This window comes from Felis catus, chromosome C2 (assembly GCF_018350175.1).
Source record: "Felis catus isolate Fca126 chromosome C2, F.catus_Fca126_mat1.0, whole genome shotgun sequence".
NCBI classification, from domain to species: Eukaryota; Metazoa; Chordata; class Mammalia; order Carnivora; family Felidae; genus Felis; species Felis catus.
Genome location: NC_058376.1, coordinates 89,113,020 through 89,120,964, shown reverse-complemented (window position 1 = coordinate 89,120,964; position 7,945 = coordinate 89,113,020). Strand labels below are relative to the sequence as shown.

The 7,945-nt window shown below is 40.8% G+C and overlaps 1 pseudogene; it reads right to left on the bottom strand.

Moving 5' to 3' along the window:
* Positions 1–1,338: 1,338 nt before the first annotated feature.
* Positions 1,339–3,488, bottom strand: LOC111562233 (annotated as a pseudogene).
* Positions 3,489–7,945: the final 4,457 nt, after the last annotated feature.

Sequence of the window (7,945 nt, the reverse complement as noted above, 5' to 3'; positions counted from 1 at the left end):
CCCTCAGGCTCGTCACCCTGTTTCAGGCACCTGGGCTGCTGTGCTGGCTCTTTTTCCTCCCTGGCATGTCCTTCTTCTGCTTCTTCACCTGGTAATGACTGCTTGTCCTTCAAAACTCAGTGAAAGGGTCACTGCCTCCAAATCCCTCTGTGATTCCACAGTCTCACTCAAGTCTTCCTCTCTGCGTTCCCTTAGCAGCCCATGATGGAGCATGTCCTAACCTTTGTCACACACTATTATTAATGTGATTTATGTGTTTATCACCCCATCAGACTGTAAGTTCCTTGAGGGCAGAGATCACTGGTTAATTAACTGTGAATTGCAGCATCTATAACAATACTTGACACAGAATGGTGGTTGATAAGTGTTTCCCAAATGATTTGTGAGTGTAGAATGTGGCTCTTTGAAAGGCCAAGTTGATGTGATGCCATTATTTTCAAGTTAAATGTAAAATTCAATCCTATACATTTTTGTCCTCAAAACACAGACACACAAGCGCATGTGTATGATGAGCACTGGGTGCTCATTAGTGAGCATTTCTAGAGTCAAAGGGGTTAAAATTCTCTAAGAAACTACCTCAGCATGCTCAGTGTATCTCAGGTGAGAGTGGAGTCATAGTCAGAGGTCTTGGATTCCCACGATTGCAGGGACCGCAGGAATATCCTGGGCTTACGATTTCGTGCTGTAAAGACTAGGAAACAGGTGGCATGGAGGTCTAGAGATGTCTGAACGATAGAATGAGCGCCCTCAACCTCACAGAGGGATTGGCTTGCTCAACAGCATCTTACCCATTCTCATTTAAAAACCCTCACTGCTTGCTGAGGCTAGAAAGCTAAAAAGTACATTTCTTAGTCCCTTACAGCTATGCTTCCACCAATGAGAAAAACTCCAGTGGGACTTTAATTTGGAGGTGAGACGTGCAGGTTTGTGGTGGAGACCACCTGGCTCTGGAGTCGGCAGCTGGGCTCTGAATTCCTGACCCGATGGGGGTCTCCCAATTTGGCGGCTTCTGCGCCAGTGCAAATAGGCTTCCTTCCCTGGGGCAGAGGCAGTTGTTCCAGGGTCTGGGAGTTGTGCCTGGGAGATAGGAGCCTAGAGCAATGTTTTTCAAATGGTAGGCATGCCTCGGAGATCTTGTAGGTTCTGTTCCAGATAACTGCAATAAACTGAATATTGGAATATCACAATAAAGTGAGTCAAATGCACTTTTTGGTGTCCCCACCCATATAAAAGGGATGTTTACACTATATTGTAGTCTGTTAAGGTAGTTTAAAAAGTACTTTAATTAAAAAATACTTTATTGCCAAAAATGCTACCACGATCTGAGCTTTCAGCAAGTCATGATCTTTTTGCTGGTGGAGGGTCTCGCCTTCACCTTGCTGGCTGCTGACTGATCAGGGTGGTGGTTGCTGAAAGTTGGGGTGGCTGTGACAATTTCTTAAAAGAAGGTAACAATGAAATTTGCCACATCAATGGACTCCCTTTTACAAACAATTTCTCTGTAGCAAGTGATGCTGTTTGATAGCATTTTACCCACGGGAGAACTTCTTTCAGAATAGAAATCACTCCTCTCAAACCCTGATGCTATTTTTTTATCAACTAATTTTATGTAATATTCTAAATGCTTCGTTGTCATTTCTACAATCTTCATAGCATCTTTACCAGGAGTAGTTTCCATCTCAAGAAACCACTTCCTTTGCTCATCCCTAAGAAGCAGCTCCTCATCTGTTCAGGGTTTCTCATGAGATTGTAGCAATTCAGTCCCATCTTCAAATTTCACTTCCAATTCTAGTTCTTTTGCTGTTTTCACCACATCGGCAGTTACTTCCTCTACTGAAGTCTTAGACCCTTTAGAGTCATCCAGAAAGGTTGAAATCAACATCTTCCAAACTCCTCTTGATGTTGATATTTTGAACTCTTCCCACGGATCACAAATGTTCTTAATAGCTTGTAGAATGGTGAATCCTTTCCAGAAGGATTTAAATTTATTCTGCCCAGATCCATCAGAGGAATCACTATCCATGGAAACCATAGCCTTATGAAATGTATTTCTTAAATAACAAGATTTGAAAGTCTAAATCTTCTCGATGGGCTATAGAAAGGATGTGTCAGCAGACTTGAAAACAACATTAATCTCATGGTACCTCTCCATCAGAGCTCTCAGGTGACCAGGTGTATTGTCAATGAGTAGTAATATTTTGAAAGAAACCCTTTTTTTCTGAGCAGAAGTTCTCAATAGTGGGCTTAAAATATTCAGATGTGTTGTCATCCAGGATTTGTTGTTCCATTTACAGAGCAGAGATAGAGTAGATTCAGCATAGTTCTTAAGGGCCCTAGGATCTTTGAAATGGTCAATGAACATTGGTTTCAACTTCAAGTCACCAGCTGCATTAGCCCCTAACAAGAGAATCAGCCTGTCCTTTGATGCTCTGAAGCCAGGCATTGACTTCACTCTAGCTATGAAAGCTGGATGGCATCTTCTTCCAGTAGAAGGGTGTTTCCTATGCATTGAAAATCTGTTGTTTAGTGTAGCCACCTTCATGAATTATCTCAGATCTTCTGGATAACTTGCTGCTGCTTGTACACCAGCACTTGCTGCTTCACCTTCCATTTTTGTGTTATGAAGATGGCTTCTTTCCATCAGCCTCATGAACCAGCCTCTGCTAGCTTCAAACTTTTCTTCTGCTTCTTCCTTACCTGTCTCAATCTTCATAGACTTGAGGAGAGTTAGGGCCTTGCTCTGGATTAGGCTGTAGCTAAAGGGAATGTTGTAGCTGGTTTGATCTTCTATCCAGACCACTCAAACTTTCTCTGTGTCAGCAATAAGGCCGTTTCTGTTATCATTCTTGTGTTCACTGGAGTAGCACTTTTAATTTCCTTCAAGAACTTTTCCTTAGTGTTCACAATAGCTACGTGTTTGGTGCCAGAGGCCTAGCTTTTGGCCTGTCTCGGCTTTTGACATGCCTTTCTCACTAAGCTGAATCATTTCTAGCTTTTGATTTAAAGTGAGAGACGTGTGACTCTTCCTTTCACTTGAACACTTAGAGGCCAATGTAGGGTTGTTAGTTGGCCTTACTTCAATATTGTTGTGTCTCAGGGAATAGGGAGGTCTGAAGAGAAGGAAAGTGAGGGGGCAGTAGCTGGCCCATGGAGAGATCAGAGCCACACAACTTTCACTAAGTTTGCCCTCTTATATGGGCATGGTTTGTGACACCACAAAACAATTATAATAGTACCATCAAAAACCACTGATCACAGATCACCACAACAAATATAATAATAATGAAAAAGTTTGAAGTATTGTGAGGATTACCAAAATGTGACACAGAGACACAAAGTGAGCAAATGCAGTTGGGAAAAAGGCACCGATAAACCTGCTCCGTGCAGAGTTGCCACAAACCTTCAGGTTGTGAAAAATGAAATATCTGCAAAGCTTAAGAAACCAAAGTGCAGTAAAATTAGGTATGCCTGTATAGGAAATGAAACATATTTAGTTGATTTAGTTTAAAAAGAAAGAAAGAAAGAAAGAAAGAAAGAAAGAAAGAAAGAGAGAGAAAGAAAGAGAGAGAGAGAGAGAGAAAGAAAGAAAGAAAGAAAGAAAGAAAGAAAGAAAGAAAAAAAGAAAGGAAGGAAGGAGACAGAATAGAATTAATGGGACAATCACATTGTCCCTGGTAGAAATTATTAGTTTTAGGGAACTTGTAGTTTAGTTTTGCATGTGTGCGTGTACATACATTTATGTATGTGTATTCTGAGTCACAATGTAAAAGGTATTTCTAGCTATGAGTTTCAGTCACAGAAGTTCAAGAACATCTGGCCTAGAGCCTTACCTCTAGCATTTTCAATAATCTTCTTAATCCCTTCCTGTTTAAACCATCCAGGAGTCCTTTTTTATCTGTAGAACATCTGTTATGATGCCCATCAGGCACCATAAAGGTATATAGATTTTCTTTTTTTAAGTTGTTAGTTGCAGAGAGGGGTACATGGCATTTTATTTCAACTGACAGCTTTCTCCTATATTTTTTTCCAGGTACTTCCCTATACGTTCTTTAATAAGGACAAGATAGAAGTATAAGGTATGAGTGTATGTTGGGGGGTTCCCAACTTTCTTCTGGTCCTACAGCATGTTCTGGGAACCACTAGGGGGAATTTGTGCTTGAGCCATTCTCACAAACTCCTTGGGCTTCCTGCACACAACTCAGAAGGGGCTATGCCCAGAAGCAGCTCAGCTCCAGGCCTCCTCAGAGAAACTGACCTGGGGTAACCATAAAGGTAATAGGTATTGGGTGAAGTTGTCCTGCAAAATATTGTTAAGATGATAAGGAAGCAGAGTAAAGATATGATAGTAATCTGTGAAAAAAGTAAAATCCTGTGAAGATTAAGATAGGGACAGGTTTCAACACTCTCTTAATTATTGCTCTGGGCAAAAAGTCAGCTGCTGGTCCAGGATAAAAACATTAGGTACCCCAACAATTATTTTTTCTTAATCAACTTCATGCTTCCTTTTTGGCAGCCTGCTGCTTGGAGTCCTTCCTGACTGGGGAGTCTGGTTGTCTCTGCAGAGGGGAACTAGAGTGCTGGTGGACAGAGGCAAAATAGAGAGATTTCCTCTGCCTCCTCACACTGTTTGTATTTAATACTGTATACAAATATTACCTATTCAAAATCAAACAGCCTCGATCCCTATTCCCAGCTGATGACCTCGTCTTTTACTTCAGGGACAAAACTGAACAGTCAAAAGTCTTCCCGCAGATTCCCACAGTCAACAAGTGCCTAAAACGGTGCCTGAAATGTAGCAGCCAACTCCCTACATGTATGCTGAATGACAGCCAGGCATGCTGCAGCCCAGAGGCTTGTGTCCTCAGCCTGACTTGTGAGTCTTCCTATCCGGTTGCCACAAGCTGCCTTGACTTTGCTGCACTGGGACACCCTCCCCCACTCCAGACATCTGCATCCTGACCATTCTTCAATATGGCGCCTTTCTTTCCTATCTAACTGCTCAGTCACGTCTTCTCCTCTTAACACCTAGATATTAGGTAGGGCCTATAGTGACATGGATGAAATGAGTGAGAGTTGTAACTTTGTTTCATGCCAGGTGGCAACTCCCTCAACACTTCCACCGTGCCCTATGCAGAGCAGACACTCAGTAAATACCTTTTGACTGGCTGAGGACATCTTTATACATTCATGTAAAATTCAGTGACTGGGAATTCTGTGGGAGAAGTGGGGCCTCCCCTCCCCCAGCCACCCTCCTGGAAATCCAAACTCCTTAAATGAAATTTAAGAGAGCCTCAGGCTCACTCTCCTTATTTCTGCCAAGTGTTAATTATGTGTGGAATCTAAGGGGACTTCCATGTATGGATTACAAGGGATATTATGAGGGGACCTTAAGAAAGACAGCTGTGCAGCAGGAAGACATTCTTTTCTAAACTTTCAAAGACCTACAGTTCTCTAATTTGTTTTTGGGAGAAAGACTTTTTTCTCTCCAACGTTTCCTTTGTGCTTATTGAAAAAGGAGAGATTATTTCCAAGAAAAACGCTTTGTCTGATTAGCTCTTTGCATTATCAGGATTCAAAAACATAATGGAAAATTCTCATTTTCTCTGAACTATGACGGCCATGATATTATAGGTCCTGACATTGTTGTTTAGATCTTCATTCAGCCAACACTAACCAACGTGTGTGTAAGAGTATCTCATTCTAAAATATTTCTAAAAATATTGATTATTTTAAAAACAACTTTAACATATGGAGTGACCATGATATAATAGGAAACACCAGATAGATTATTGCCTGTCCTATGGAGTCACTTGAGTCACTTGTCCTATGTAGTCACCTTCTTTGACTTAAACATTTATTCCAACTTTGTTGTCATTGCTCAAAATGAGGCTGGGTTGCCTTGGAAGCCACTTTTCCAGCTATTTAAGGAAGATCACTCACTATTTTGTAGTCACACCTCATTTTTTTTTTTAGTCTTAATCTAAACTATATTAGCTTCATCATGTGCCTCATTCACTAGATTTGGCACTAGGCGCTTTTGGGCTGTTTCCCAAACACCCAATCAAACAATGAACATTTGCTAACATTAAAACTACTTTTGAAAAGCAAGCGAGACAGGCCCTGGAGGTGATTTCAAAAGAGGAATCACAAAAGAGTTTTGAGTAATGGAATGAGTGTATTGTTGCCTGGGATAGCTTTTCAAATTAGGACAACACTCATTTTGAGGTGGCAGAGTTCATTCATTTCTCATGGTCCATCTCTTCATCTTGCATTCTTATCTGATATTTGAAAACTCACTTTGGGCTGAGGAAGTAATCTTCGTGGATAAAGACTCTGAAATTTTAAAATTTCTTAAAATTTTGGGGAGAAATTACATCCTGCTGAGCTGAAAGAAAAATGAGTACAAAGGAAAACATCATTAAAAAATTCCAGATGGGAAAAAAAAAAGCCAGATGGTAGCAAGTATTAGAACCACATAAACCTAGATTCAAATCCCCACTTTGCCAGTACTTGTTCGCCACTTTGGGCTTGTTATTTAACCTTTTAAGATACTGTTTTCATGTCTATACAATGGTGGTCTATTAAATGGCACTATGTAAATCATTTAGTACGGAGACTGGCAAATATTAGAATAGTAGGTACTTGAAAATTGCTATTTTCTTTCTTTTCCTTGGAGAAATTAGTAGAAAGAAGATTCTCTAGGACTTAAAACCTAAGTTCGAGTCCCAGTTTATCAGCTACGTGACCTTGACCAAGTCATTCAAACTTTCTGGGGACTAGTTTTCAAAGTCCATTTGTAAAGTTATGATGTTATTCACTGTGGCATTTAATTTTATGTGTCAACTTGGCTGGGTCACGATGACCTGATACCTGGTCAAACATTATTCTGGTTATTTCTGTCAGGGTGTTTTTGGATGAGATTAACATTTTAATTGGTGGACTCTGAGTAACGCAGAATGCCTTCCATAAATGCAGGTGGGCCTCATGTTATCAGCTGAAGCCCAGAATAGAAAAAAAGACTGACCATCCCTAAACGAGAGGGAATTCTGCGAACAGATGGCCTTTGGACTGGAACAGCAACATTAGATTTTCCACCAATCTCAAGTCTGACCTCCAGCCCACTCTGTAGATTTTGAACTGGTAAGTCTCCATAATTATGTGAGCCAATTCCTTAAAATAAATTGATCTCTTTATCTCTGTCTCTCTCTGCCTCTGTCTCTCTCTCTCCCTTTATTTATATATAGGTATGGTTCTATTTCTCTAGAGAACTCTGACAATACACCTGCCTCAAAGTTTTCTTTTATGGCCACAGGATGGAATAAAGGAAGTCATGTATGGAGCACAGCCTGTCACAGGTCTGGATCATGACAGCAGCTTAGGAAGCATCAATTTTCTTTTCCCTTCCCTTCGCTTGTTGAGCCTCAGTTTTCTCATTTGGAAAATGAAGAAGCTAGACACACTAGATAATTTCTAAAGCTGCTTCAGCTAGGAACATTTATGTATCTATATGAAGCTAATTGCTCGGGCTATAACATTCAAAACCAGTCATGTCTAAGTTGGGTTTCCGCCAAGGAAGAAAGGCATGTGGGGTGCACAAAGACTATTTATGTAGAAAGAACCCCTTTCAGGGGTGCAAAGAGTTAGGGGGACTAAAGGGGAACTCCTGGTAGCCCTATAAATATTCTTTTAAGCATAGATGCTTTCTCAGTGGTTGGGGGAAGCCACGTACAATCTCTTACTCTATGCAGAAGTAACCGGGGAAAGTACCTGTTTTACCTGTTAGTGCATTTCTGTGCGTCTCTGTGCCCAGGTTCAAGTGACTGACTGCAGAAAGAAGAGCCATTTCGTGGATTCAAAAAACCTATGGCATCAAGTCGAACAACACTAACCTTCGATCTCTGAAAATTTAAGGTCCGATATGGTATTTGTTAGAAGGAGAAAAGAA